Source organism: Pithys albifrons, chromosome 3 (genome assembly GCF_047495875.1).
Source record: "Pithys albifrons albifrons isolate INPA30051 chromosome 3, PitAlb_v1, whole genome shotgun sequence".
NCBI lineage: Eukaryota > Metazoa > Chordata > Aves > Passeriformes > Thamnophilidae > Pithys > Pithys albifrons.
The window spans coordinates 49034438-49048817 of record NC_092460.1 but is presented as its reverse complement, the minus strand read 5'-3'; positions in this window follow the sequence as shown (position 1 = coordinate 49048817).

Genomic DNA, 14380 nt, shown 5'->3' with positions numbered 1-14380 from the left:
CTCCCCACTTCCCCACTGCCATTTCCCGTCTGCCAGCATTGGCTGCCTCCTGCTCCCGGGTGCTCACTTCCATGGATCTGGGGGAAGGGGAAAGCCCAAGTTGCTGGCTGACCTGGTTAGGGGAACCTGGCTGGGGGGCAAAGGAAAGGGCTTTGACCTCTGTGTGTGTGTAAACCCTCGGGTATCACATAGGGTCATCTCATCCCATATTGGACATGAAGTCCCCGGTGCCTGTGGTGTAGCAGTGCCAGTCAGGACTGGGAGCTGGCGGTGGGTGGTCATACCAGGACCTGTGGGTAGCATTGGGTTGGGTGTTAGCAGGATAACAGCCTCCCTGAAGGCTGTGTGGGCCAGGTTGGCATTTGTTACAGGGTCAGGACAAGTGTCACTGGATCAGTACAAGCATTACATTAGCAGCAGTGCATCAGATCAGTTTGAGGGGGTGGCAGTGGATAAATGCAAGGAGATGCTCTTTGGTCACACTGAGTTTCTGCCCATACATGGGACGCCACATCTGTCTGGCATCCTGCGTCATCCACTCTTACTAGTGACAGGGCAGAAGACCTAAAGGTGCCAGTGAGGAACAATCTGCTGGTGGGTGCTGCATTACCAAGTGCCATCGGTGACCCTCACGGCCTTCAGCTGAGACTCAGCGGCTCTGCTGGGGACCATTTGGCCAAGCACAAGCACCTATTCAGGGCCTTTTGGAGGAGAAGGGAGGTGTCTGTGCTGGTGAAGGCAAGACAAGACTTGTTGGGGCTAAGTAGGGCCTGGCTGAAGGGATGACAAGATGTCTGCAGAGGAGATGTCAAAATGGAGCCTGGCCTCTTGCTGGGCTTGGGTGGCTCGTGCTGGGGTGCCCAAGCAGAAGCACCTCATTGCTCAAAGACTTGCTCAGTAGTAGCAGGATTTTTGCACTGTTCTCAGCCTCTCAGCTACAGGTTCCTCTTCCGTGAAATGGAAGCTGGGTTTTCTGCCTTCTGTGGAAATTTTCTCCCTTAGACATTAAGAGCATATGGACTATGTATGTTGCTGGTACTTCTGTGTGTTGGAAGAAGATGGGACCTCTGATCTGATGGGGGATGAGCTCTGCCATCAGCAGGGAAAGGACCTACATCCTTCCAGCTTTCCAGAGGTATAATAGGCATCCCTTCCCCCAGGTCCCACTCAGAGGAAGCTGATGGGGGTGGTGGGAGAGGCAGGAAAAGACCCTTTCTTTGGTCTCCTCCCCCTGCACTGCCTACCAGGGCATCTCCCCCCACGCTGCCTGAGAGGCTCCCCCTCACTCTCCTCACCTCCATCCCCATGCCCTGCAGCAGAGACTGTGTCAGGGAGCGGAGCCCAGGCGACGGCAGCCGCCTCCGCTGGGGAATGCAGAACAAATCTTTTCCAGATGAAACAGGGGCCATGTTCCATTTCTTGCAAGGCGGCCAGCTCTCTACTGCCTCCTCCTCCATCCTCCTCTGAGCATCTCTGTGCTTCAGGCCAGGATGGGCTTCATTTCCAGGAAAGCAGCTGGAAATCCCTCCTCTTCAGCATTCTTCCCGAAACCTGGGATGTGGGGCCATGTCAGCCAGGCTCTGACTTTTGTCCTTCTGGTCTAGCACTGAAGTGCTTTGGAGACCTTCAGGGTATGTGCCAGCTCCAGGTCTCAGTACTCATCCTGATCTCTGGCTGCTTGGTTACACCAATACCCCCTTCTTTCATATACAGCTGCCTAAAAAGTGAATCTGTACAATCCTGGCTCTCAGCCTAGTTATCTACCCTGGCTGATAAATGAGAGGTGGCTCTGAGACTGGACAGTGCTGCAGAGCCACTGTACCACTCATGTGTGCCCACTCATGTGAGAAGGAGTTTATGCCTGGACCTCTCCCAGCTCGGCTACCTCATTTACCTTCAGTTACCCCAACCTTTCATCCCGTCTGTAACCCTAAGCACCAGGCAGCACTACCAGTTTCACCATTACAGTGAGACCGGCCATTGGGCTTATCACAGAGCAGATAAGTGACTCGGCAACTTTTGCAGATGAGGATTTGCTTTGATTACCACAACATCAAAGACTGGGCTGTGCAAATTGCATCCCCTCCTCTTCCCAGCACTCATTCCTCTGACATGGGTTTGAGGTCTTACAGGTGTCTGAGTGTGATGGGAATGGGGAGAGGAATGAAGGGATGTGTGTGTGGGGGGGGCAGGCTGAGGTCTCTGCCCCACACCTCCTGGTGCTCAGTCCTTCCTCCTATCTCACTTTACAGTCCCTTCTGAAGGAGGCTTATGCAGGACTCTCCTCCAGTAAAGAAAAACCTCTCTTCTCCCTCTCTCCAGTGCCTGAGGGGAACTGAGGGAAGGTGATGAGGGCATTTCAGCTTGTGGATGGGGTGAGTGCGAAGGGAGTGCCTCGCTCAGGGCACAAGAAGCAGATATCCTGCTGCTGCCCAGGGTCTCTGGCTCACATTTCCTCATTAACTGAAAGTGCTGCTTGTTTGCAGGTGACTTCCAGATGTTTCCATTCTCCTCACAGCAGCTGTGAGGGTGCATACGGCATGGGCATGGGAGTTACTGCCAGCAATGGGGTGGGGGACAGACTCCTGCCAGGATGGGAGAGGGGTCCATAGGGCTCCACCACATCCTGACATGGCCTCATCCAGCTCCCCCTCACCCTGGTGCTGTCAGGTCCCTCCTCCCTGCTCCCAACCCTTGGCCCTCAGTGCTGCCTCCAGTCCATGTCTCACTGCCCTGGGGATGAGCTGAAGGCAAAGCCGGTTTTAGGGTGAGCAAGCCAGGGCGGTGGCAGGAGGTGACACCCTTGGGCAAGGGATAGGTGTAAGGCACCCAGCGTCTTGCCAAGAGCGTCCCTGGTCTGATGCCAGCTCTGGCTCTGCAGTCACTGGATCCCTCATGTCCAATAGTTTCTTCACCAAGATGATTTCTCCTCTGGCAGCATGTGCTTGGCCAGGCTTAAGCCATTTTTGAGGCTGTATTGTGAGTCCCCCACACTGTGCCTGTAGCCTTTGAGATAACCAGGAAAAGGGATCAGAGCAGTCTGGTTCCCAGCATCCTTGTGTTGCACTGGGAAAGGAAAGCGAGTAGGTTGTGGTAAGCACCATCTGGCAGGCAGCAGCACTGAGTTAGACACACTCATGCTATAAGAGGGGTAGATCTACCTCTCTAAAAGCCCATTTCTAATTTCCCCCACTGATTCCTCCATCTCCCCTCCCCTGGAGCAGTAGGAGGCTGAAGGAATGGGATTGACCATGTCCTGCTTGTCGAATTTGCATAGGTGGAATGTGTGCTTTTCCCTAGGGAGCTGGGCTGAGAACTCAAAGTCTCAGGGTTTGCTGGAGCCCAGGAGGAGGTACAGATGAGTTCCCAGGCTTGCTGGCGGACTGCCTCCCTCCCTCTGCCCATCTCCTCCTATCCCAAATGTTTTCATCTTTCTTCCTCCCTCCATACTCCCCAACTTCTTCTTGGTATGCTAGTCCTGTTTGCTGGCCTGGGAGGTGGGGTGCTGTAGGGGTGTTGTGGTTGTGAGGATGGAGGGACAGACCCCAGGACAGATCTGATCTATGCTCTCCCTCTGACTTTCCCCTGGGCACAGAGGAGAGGGAAGGAGGTTTTGGGACATGATTGGGAGGGGAGGATGTTGCATAAACCAGAAGCAATCCAGGAACAGCTGACTATAGCCTTGAAACACCTCTCTGATTTCAGGTTCTAAGAATGGAAATGTAAATAGTTATTTATATTTATGTATGTAGACTACATCCCCCCAGAACACCCCCTCTCGCCCTGCCCCCCACTTGATTCTTCAGTTCTTTTGCATAGACCTTGTGAAAGTCTATGCAGCAGGGACTGGGGAGAGGACTTAGATAGCAATTTGATGCTTGGAGAAGCAGCTCTGTATGTGGGGGGCATCTGGGGGGCTCTTTCCCCTCCTCTGAATATGTTCCCTTGACAGAATAAGAAGGGGGAGTACATCTGTGGGAGAATAAAGCCTGTGCAGGCTGGAGTGAGCTGGGATGGAGGTTGTTGGGATGGGGTGAGAAAGTGGGAGCTGGTGAGGGTAACAAGGATGCGGTGGGGAAGAAAGAAGTCCAGGGAATGGAGGTGAGGGGGCAGAAAAGAGCAGTCCTCTGGGTGGAAAGAGCCTTTCAGAGATGAATTGCATGAGAAGGTGGAAAAAGCTGGTTTGGGGAAAGGAGAAGCTGGGAGATCTCAAAGAAGGGGAGTAGGTCTCCAGGGCTGGTGTATAGCACTGGGAGCAGGGACCATTAAGGAATGGGGTATGCATCTATAGAGGAGAGGGGTTGTGGAGTGTGGGAATGAGGAAGGGTATGATGTGTGGAGAGAGGATGTGAGGATATAGGGAATGAGGGATGGGGATGAAGACAGAAGTTGTCTGTGTTGGGAGAGGGGAACTATGCTTGGAGAACCTATCCTGGTCAAGGGGAAGAGGAGAAAGCCAAGGGAATGGCTGGATGCAAGGCATGGACAACTCTTTTATCATAATGATTTTGCCTGTCCATCCAGCCTGTGTATTTTTGGCCCACAGAAGGAAGGGGGTGGGGATGCAGAGGCAGCTAAAAATAGGGGTGTCCCTGCCCATTCCCCCAAGGCGGGCATCCGTCTGCCTGCCTGTGGGGCTGCTGCGGGATCTGGAGGAGGGGAGCAGGTCCAGCCCTCCTCCCCATGGCGTCTGGCTCTGCTTTTGTTTGTCTCACAGCCCTACAGGGACAGGAAGAGGCTGCAGGGCTGGGGAACAATGGCTCATTCTCTGGGAGTCTGCGCCTGCCGAGGAGTGATAGGGGGGACATGGGACAGTGGCCAGAAGGCGAACCCAGCCTCCTAGCACCACTGCTGCAGGAGTTTGTACCCTAGAAGATGATGGGGTCTACTGGTGAGATGCAGAGGGATTTTTCCCCAGCCCATTCCTCTTCGCCAGCCCCAAAACCAAGTTCCTGTGCCTGGGTGGAGAGGGGATGAGAGGCTGACTTGGGTGGGTGCACTTTATGGAGGAGACAAGGGAGGAAACGCCCAAAGAGTGGTGGGTGATTGTCTCCAACTAGCACTGGGGAGTGTGCTCTTTTGCAGCCTCCCCTTGAACCTGTGAAACCTGGAGTGTGGCTGGACTTTGCATTCCCCAGTGGGAATGTCCCCAGCTGGGGCCAGGGACATATTTATCTGGGAGCTGTACTGTGCCTCTGTCCCGGCTGTCACTGCGCTCCCCACGGCAATGTCAGTACTGCTGGTGAAAACTCTTTCCATGCTCTGTGCTCCCCGCTGTCTCGGAGACAGCCAAGGGGCATGGATGTGTGTGCATGATGGGGGATGATAAATTCTTTTATCCCACCTCTTTCTTCTCTAGACTCTCCTTTTGTGGCAGTGTCTCTCCAGGATGTTAGATCTCACAGCATGGTGCTAGAAATGCTGCAGGGAGAGTGTCTCCCCCCACTCTTCCAGACTTGCTAGCGGTGAGAGCAGGTGGCATTAGCACCTGAGGATAGGGGAGAGGTTAGGACATATTTTGCAAGGGGTGAGCAAGGAGGGGACAGAACTTCCCTATTTCCAATCCCCTTTTTTCAAGGTCTTGGATACTTGGGGCTGAATGCTTGCCAGGGCTCCTGTTTACTCAGCCGGGGAGCTGACACATCCAAGGTCTCTGCTGACTCCACTTTCCCACATGCTGCTGGCGGGCGCATTCCAGGGCAGAGTGGAGATCAGCTCAGAGGCATACCAGAGGTTTCCATCCAGGATGCCATACCCCCTCCCTGCTCTCCCCAGGCATCCGGCACTTCCTGCCAGGTCATGAAGAGCGGGCATCGCATCTGGCCAGCATCCTGGGTCTTTACAAGCCAGTGCTGGCACAGAACCCAAGCATGGATAGGGACCCCAGAGAAAGGATCTGCCTCACAAACTGAATGCCTCTAGCAAGGCTCTGTTCTTCTTTCTACTTCCCTCTGCAGATTTCAGTCCTGTTCCCTGTAATGACCCATGGGAGATGTGTGGAGGGGCAGTGGATGCCTCTATTACCTTAGTCCTCCCTAGAGGGATCTGGGGAAAAGGGGTAACACCCTCCTAGGCAGCAGTCCAGCCTTTTCATTTTAGGATGGGCACCTATTCCTGAGACTGGGTTTGGCTTGCTGAGGGTTAAGAGGGCTGGGCTCTGCAGCTGCACCCTTCTCCTGCAGGCACTGACTCTGGTCCCTCCTGGGCAGCAGCCCAGACCTAGCCTGGCTGCCTTTGGTTTTAGGAGGGAAGGCCACAAAGCTTTTAAAAATAAGCATGGCCCTCGCCCTGTCATTTAGGCTGGAGGTTTCTGTCCCAGCAATGCTCCCACCTCTACCAGGGTGGCTGGCATTTTTGCCTCCTCCGACCTCGGGTTGCCACTGCTAAAGGACCGCCATGACCTTTCCTTTTACCCCACGGGCCGGCCCACAGAGGGCCTTTTACGCCCAGCCCCAGAGTCTGGAAGAAGGGGCCTCGTCTGACTCCTCGGCTGCCACAGGAAATGCGGAGCCTGGAGGTCAGAGGCCAGGCAGCAGCTCCTCCCGTGGGGGCCGAGCAGCCCAATGCTGGGGCTTGCATCATGCCGGCGCCAGAGAGGAGGGGAGGGAGGCAGAACCGTGGAAGGGGGAGGGAGAGGGCCAGGCTCTTCCTGTTTATGTGACTACCAGACCCCCACGAAAGGGAAAGGACTTGAAAAGCTCGTTGCTCTTGGGCGGGCTCCAGCAAGCAACTGTCTGTGGCTCTTAGCCCAGGGATCGCATCTATGGGGCAGGGTGTGACTTCTTCCCAGGGGAAATGGGCATCCAGTTCCAGGGAGGGCTAGGGTTACATTCTCGGGCCTTGCAAAGCTCTGGTCTAGGGGGAAGTCTGTGGTTAGCTTCCTGGGAAGTGAAGGACAGCTCCTGCTACAACCCAGGCTTTGATTTCTTCTGTGGTTGTCTCTGACTTTGACTGCTGCTGGTCTCTGTAGGATGGTCTGAAGGGCAAAGAGCCACTCGGGTCAAGACAAGGAGGTAGCTGGGTATTTTAACTTTGGGACAGAGGAATGGGGACCTCTGGGAATGGCAGGCATGGAGGAGTGCTTAGGGGAGGGTTACAAATCATGGTCCATTAAGCCATGATGACTCCAGCACAGAACCCATGCAGCAGGCAGAAGGGCTGCAAGACCTCCCATGTTATCTAGGGTCACATCCTGCAGGTCATTTGGTGTGACCATGGTGGTATGTGGAAGAGGAAATGAGGTCCAAGATGCTGTGCTTTTGTCTACTCCTCTGGCACCTAACTGCTCTGGCTTGGGTCACATCTGTACCAAATTTGTTGTGTCTCAGCTTAGTGTAGGTCACAGAATCATAGAATGGTTTGGGTTGGAAGGGACCTTAAAGTTCATCCAGTTCCAACCCCCCTGCCATAGGCAGGGACATCTTCCACTAAACCAGGTTGACCAGAGCCCCATTCAACACTTCCAGGTATGGGCCATCCACTGCTTCTCTGGGCAACCTGTTCCAGTGCCTTACCACCCTCATGGTAAAGCATTTCTTCTTATGTCTGATCTAAACTTGCTCTTTGTCAGATTGAAGCCACTTCTTGAAAAGGCTTGGAAAGGGCCTCAGCAGTCAGGAGTAAGGAGCCCTGGCAGGTCTGCATAGCAGGAACAGGCACAGCCCTTGGCTCCCCACATCCTTCCCTTTGCAAGGGCTCCAGGCCACGCTGACCCAAAACTTTTGGGCTTTGCCCAAACCCCTTCTTCCCCAAGGGATTGCATGGTGGGGTGGTGCCACCCTATGGCTCTGGAGCAGTGTTACAAGTACCGGTGGCACTTGGCTGTTTTTCGCCCTCTCCAGCGAGGCCTTGTCCTGTTAACATGAACTCAGCTCTTTTCCCTGTCCACATCCTGGTCTGGTTTGCTCTCCAGTGAAGGGGAAAAGGTTCTCTGTAGACCTGAACTACTGAAATCCCAGAGAAGTCTCAGCATGCCTCCCTCTCTTGCCGCTGTTTTGCCCTCCAATGGCAGTCAGGTATTCCTTGGGCTAGAAAACCACCAAGCTACCGCTGGTTTCCCGAACCATGAACTTCAAGACCAGGTTCAGAGGTGAACAAGGGTTTGCTCTCTGACAGTGGGTGATGGAGCTTTGATGTATTGTAGATTGGAAAGCCAACATGCATTCCCCCATATATCGTCATCCCATGCCCTCAAAGCTCCAGCTGTTGTAGCAGAAGGGAGTTTTTTTGACTTCATGTATGTTGTCTGTTGCTTTATGGAGCAAATTTGCTGCTAAGTCTGAACAAGAAGCAGCTTCCTTCCCTGACATATGAACCCTGTCCCTTTTTCTGGTGTGGCACAAATTTAGTCTAATGAGTGTTGTGGGATGGTGTCACTCCTGCAGCCTCTCCTACATCAGCATCTGGCCAGTCACAGCCTGACAGCGACTCTGGGAACTCTGACAGCCAAATACACTGGGGCATGCTTATGTACCACCTCAGGAAAGGACCCATATATGAATTAGATCATCACAGAGAGGAGGAAGGGAAGATGGAAGTGGTGTTTTCTATCTATGCTTCTTCCTGAAGCATCATGAGGGACCAGAATATTTTTTAACTGGGCTGAGCAGAGCACCCAGCTCAGCACCTAATCTCTTGGTGGCAATTTATTCTTCTGAGTTCAAACTGCTTGCAGGCAGTTTTCTCTTCTATATAATGGCTGGTGCTTCCCACTTTCTTGGTGTCTAGCTTCATCTGCCCTGCAAATACAGGGCAGGGTTTGCCTCCTCGTCTCTCTTTGCTAAGAGAGCAAAGATCCTGGCCTCATCCTAAGTTAGTGCTCCTATGAGTTGGTGAAAACATGCTTGGACTAGGCAGCTGGTTAGCCTTGTGGAGAGGAGCACTGATGATCCTGTAGTTCAGTGGAGACTTCTTGGAGAAGAAGACATCTTTTTTCTGGGAACACTTGAAACCCCACAAGACTAGAGCTCTGCTGGAGGTGGAATAGGAGTGTTTTGTTTGCTTTGACTAGGTGGGTGTCCATAGAGATGATAAAGGGGCTGGGAGGCCAGGATGGAAATGGCCTCTTGGTGACTGTATGAGGAGGTCTACGTGAGGACATGGGTGATATTGAGAGGAGAACTGATACATGTGGGATTGCAGAGGAATGGCTGGCTGTTACAAAGCTATCTAGACATATTGATTTCTGTTCTGCACAACCTCATCTTCCCTCCATTACTTCTTTTAACCCAGACTGATCGCCCTGCTCATTTAACCTATTTGCCTTCCTCTGGCTGCAGTTCAGCTATTTATCTTATTCAGCCAGCCTGGATCTGTGGCAGAGCCCATTCACTGTGACAGATCTTATGCCCTAGGGAGCAGAAGTGGGTCTCAGGGGAGGACGGATCACCCATTTTCACCCATTTCCTGCTAATAAGGTAGATCTGTGACTGATGAGAACCTGAGTGACAGTGAAAGTATGAGACATGCCTAGGGTGTCAGGACCACTTGTAGGATTATAGGCAACTAACAGTCTCAATTCAGTGTTTGCAGGATGCTAACTGGGAACAACGTTATTCTCAGGCCCTTTCTTCCAGGATCGTGACCACAATTAATGCCTTAAATGTTGATTTACACGCGAATCTACCCCAAAATCATGTCCTAAGAGGTGGAAAACATTACTGACTTCATATTTCTGTTTGACGTCTCAAAGGGGCTCTGTGCAGCACTTAACAGCTGCGTGAGGTTCGCGTGGTCACATTGACCTCTGGTGGCTGCAGCCTTGGCATGCAAGGAGGCACTAAGGAAAACGGGGAGGGTTTGGGGAGCTGCTGCCTGCTGCAGTTGAGGTGCTGCTGGGATTCCTTCTTCTCTAGACTCCATTCCTCATTACCTTGCCACTTGGGCAGTCATTTGTTTTTGTCCTAAAGCAGGTGTGATCTACACCCTCTTTGTGTGTACATCCTCAGTCCATGATTCTTCTCCATAAGAAACAAATTCTGCTTGAACACAATGGGTCCTTTGTTGGAGAGATGAACTCACTCCTGGTTTCTAAACAGTGTGGGTCATATCTGGAGGGAGCAGACACTGGAATACAGGGGACTGTATTCCCTGTAACTATTGTGCTGTCAGTGTTTGGACCCTCCTTAGGCAGCGGAGGGCAGACTTTAATGGTCCTCTTGCAAAATGTGATGCAGAAGCAGCTAACCAGAATGGACTCACAACGAGCATTGAGATGGACTCTCCACTGGCCCAAGTTCTGGAGAGAGGGCAGAAAAAAAAGCTGTGACCAATCCCATAGGGATAATGCCTCAAGAATAAGGCAAGAACCTTATTCTTACAGCAAGGCTGAGGTGGCAGCAAAGCATGAGGAGACTTCCAGGGTCAGCCCTGCTGAGTTGGAGCCCCTTTGCCAGAGGCAGTTGGGCAGCTCTGGAGCAAGAAAGCTCATCCCAGTGACTCTAATCCCGTCGTTCTGCTCTAATTGACGTCTTCCTTCCCACCCTGCACACCTCTGATGCCCTAATGAGGACAGAGCTGTGTTGCCAATACTTTACCAAAAGGCTCCCACATGCTTTTGCCTCTTGTAGCTCCAGGCAATGGGTGTGTTCCTGTGGTGAGGGGGAGGAATGCTGAAGGAAATATTTGCTTGTTTTGCTATCTCCACACACAGATACATGCATTTCCTTCCTGCTGTGAAGGCCACTCTATTTTTTGAGGGGGGACCTCATTCCTCTTCCCTTCTGCAGTCACCACTGTGAAGGGAATAAACCACTCTCAGTATGCCACAGCAGTCTTACATCTGCTATGAAAAGTGTTGGGGAGAAAAGTCTAACTCCTGACAAAGGTTTTTAATATAAACATTGACTTTGAAGAGTATCACTAGGAAAAGTGGTTTTTTCTATATGCATTAACTAATCCAGCACGAAGCAGCGTACGAGCCAATTAGATCAGGCTGGAGTCGATAATTCTGTTTCACAAATTCTTTTGCGTTTTTGGCATTTGTTTTTGTTCCACACAGGAACAGAAACTGCAGAGAGTTTTTTTACTACACTATATCGTGTTGGGACAGCTATTGCAGGGTGGAAGTTATTATTAGGGAAGCTATTTCAAACTTGCTTTCTCGAGCTGACTTGGAAAACCACCCTGGAGACTTTAGCAAACCTGTTCCCTAAAACTTCATTGGAAGCTGTAAGTCTTTACAAATCATCAGGCTGAAAGAATAACAGCATATTTTGATTGGGGAAAAAACCCCAAAAGACCAGGCAAGAAATGCATTGTTGATGATGTTCTGACAAGCTCATATTATGGACACTGTGTGGGTAGCCAGTTTCAGGGCAGCTTTGTAAAAACACTGTGCTTACCAAAACATAGGGCAAGGCTTTACAAAGCATTTAAGCTCAGCATCTGCATCTGTAGCCGCAGCTTGAACTTTATACTGATGTCATTTTAGCCACACAATCAGGAATTTATAAATTCCTTCCCCGCCCTTCCTAAAGCTGTTTCCAGGAGGGGGCAAACAATGCAGTACTGTGGAATATCCAGCCCTGCTCTCTGCAGCACTGGCTCACTCATCTCAGAGGGATCTCACTGACCAGTTAGTGTTGTTGGTCAGCCCCACACTGTAAGGCCCTGCAGAAAACTCAGGGTCATGTGTGCTAAGTCCTTCCTCTGGTGGTGGAAAGGACATGTGGCTCACCATTTGCTAGCTTGTCATAGGTTTCCTCTTTGAGCTGATGTGACTTGGAAAGGTCTACCAGTGTGACTATTTTGGACAGGATTTCAAAAAAAGCAACAAACCCAACCAACAACCCAACAACAAAAAATAACACACCCAAACACACCAATGCCATTCCTACTGTGAACTCAGGTGTGCCAACACAAAAGTAACTGCTACCAGTAAAGTTATTTTGGAAATATAATATCTGGCTGCTATCATGTACAGTCTTGTGAGACTGTGTATCTCTAGTGAACTGGGGTTGTTTTGTACAACTGCAGCTTCCCTCCAAGGGGTGAGCTTTGCATGTCTGCCTCCACACCCTGGTCAGAAAACAGGCACGGAACATATTCTTCCTCTCAGGAACTGTGTGATCTGTTGGAATCAGCTACCCAGCCCAGAGCCTTCAGGGTTGGTTTGCTTGCTCCTGGGATACCTATCAAGCTCAGAGGCTCTCCACGGAGAACAGCTAATGGAGCTTGTAAAAACATAAAAGATCAGTCACTTAGTTAGTCTAAGGACCTGTTCTTATTGTGATACCATTCAATTATTGAATTATTTGTCCCTGGACTTCAATATCTGAGACTCTTCTGTGTGCAACCTTGGGTGAAGAGATTTTTTCAGCAGTTCTTGATGTGAGACCTGCTCTGTCTGATGTCTGGGTGCTCTGACTCACAAAGTGTGGCAGCCATTGTCTGCGGGGTCAGTGTGGGTGGAGAAAGAGGATTTCTTTGTCATCAGCCTTGAGTTTGTCTTTCTCTGTGTGAATAAGAGAAACCAACTCTTGCTTTGGGACTTTCATCAGGATTGTGAAGATCTTATCTTCTATCAGCACATAATATCCTGCTCAGAAAATCTTTTCACCAGCAAGAGAGAGAGAGGCTTGGGTTGCTTCTGAGAGAATAACCAGCAGGCAAAAATTGTCATGGCCTGAGTCAGAACAGGTTCCCAACAGGCAGCCCTGCTTGTACTCGCTTTTAATCTCTCAGCTGGATGCTTCTGGCTGGAGGTAAGAGCTGGAGATAGGAGCTGGACCCTACTGCTGGTGGCCCTGGGTCAGCATGCGTTCCTTGGGCACAAGCTCTGCAGTGCTGAGCTTACAAGGCAGGGGAAGGGGCTGTCAGGACCACTTGCAGGGAGGTTGAGTCAACAACAAATTCATGTGCTCAGGGCATCAACCAGTACCTGTTAGGGTGAGTGCCATTCAAGACCAGTTTGCTGAAAGCCCCACGTGCGTGTGCATGCTCAGTGTTTGCTCAGGATCTGTGTACATTTTGCAACAAAAGAGCCATGTGCTCCACGCTTCGCACAGATACACTCTCCATTCCCAGGTCGTGGTTGTATCTTGAAAAGAATTTAGCAGCACAGGGAAAGAGTCTTGCTAAAGCCTTCCTTTCCTCAAACCACCTTACTGAAGCTGATGCAGGAGCCCTGTGGTGACCGGGGGGATGCATCTGACACTGGACTGGAGAAGAAACAAATGAAGACGTTCAGTTGGGGTGCAGCAGAAGTCTTTTAGGGAAGGGGGTCCAACTCATACCTCAAGATTGTTTCAGACTCACCTAACTTTCACTTCTTCACTTATCTGAGGGAGGAGAGAAAGACTTCCATGCAGAGGTGGGGTCTAGAAGCTGCAGTGTTGGGTTGCTTAGAGCACCCCCCTTTCGTGTGTGGGCAGGGGCAGGAGCAATGTAGGGCTCAGCAGTACTCTGGGCTACCCTGTGGACTGACCTTAAGGCTGGGGGAATCATTTCTCATGAGCTTGATATTGCACTGGGAATTTCCAGCACAGAGCCTGCACTGTCTCTGTCCTGGCCACTGAGGTCTCATACAGCTGAAAGTGATGAGAGTAAAATAGGTTTGCTTAAGAAAACGAAAAACACTTTAGCCTTGAAGGGGGTGGCATGTAACATTGGGAGTGAACCACGCTGTCCAATTCCATCTCTCCGAGAGCCCTCTGTCCCAGTGGTATGCACAGATTTGGGCAAATGAATACATGATAGGTGTGGTTACCCTGTGCAAACTCTTTGGGATGCTGTCTGGACACACAGGCCCACTCCTGTGGCCATTTGGACCAGAGAAAGGCTTCCCAGCACCCGCCCCTGGCCCGGGGAACTCGGTGCTGGGTCAGGCCAGGGGTTTCAAGCCCCTGCATGCCCTGGCAGTACCTCTCTGTCATACTGCCTCGGGGTGCGTCCACGCCCAGTTCCACCCAAGGACGCAGCTGAGGTCTGCGACCAAAATCTAGCCTGTGGGTCCTTTTCTTGCTCTGGATCAGGATTCTTTCCACCACCCTCAGTTTTTCCCTTTACTTGGATATCCCCTCCATCTGTAGCCAGCCCTACACCTTGGGTGGCCTAGCTAAAATTTCTAGAGCCCTTGAACAAAAAAAACCATTACCTCTTATGAACCTCTTCTGTGTAGGGAGAAGTGGGGGGTGGTAGGGTGGGGGTGGGAGGGTGGAGAGGCGCTGCGCCTTGGCCGGAGAGACCCTCATCCTGCCCAGGCAAAGCCCCAGCCAAGCCAGGCACCGCTCTTCTCCCGGCGGTCTGTCGGGAGATGAGGCCGGGTGCCTTTCGGAAGAGAAGTGGCTGGCGAGCCACATCCTTCCGGGGAGCAGCTCCATCCCGGGGCTGGGGACCGAGTAGGGGGGGGTTAGAATAAGGGGACACACGCAGAGAAAAA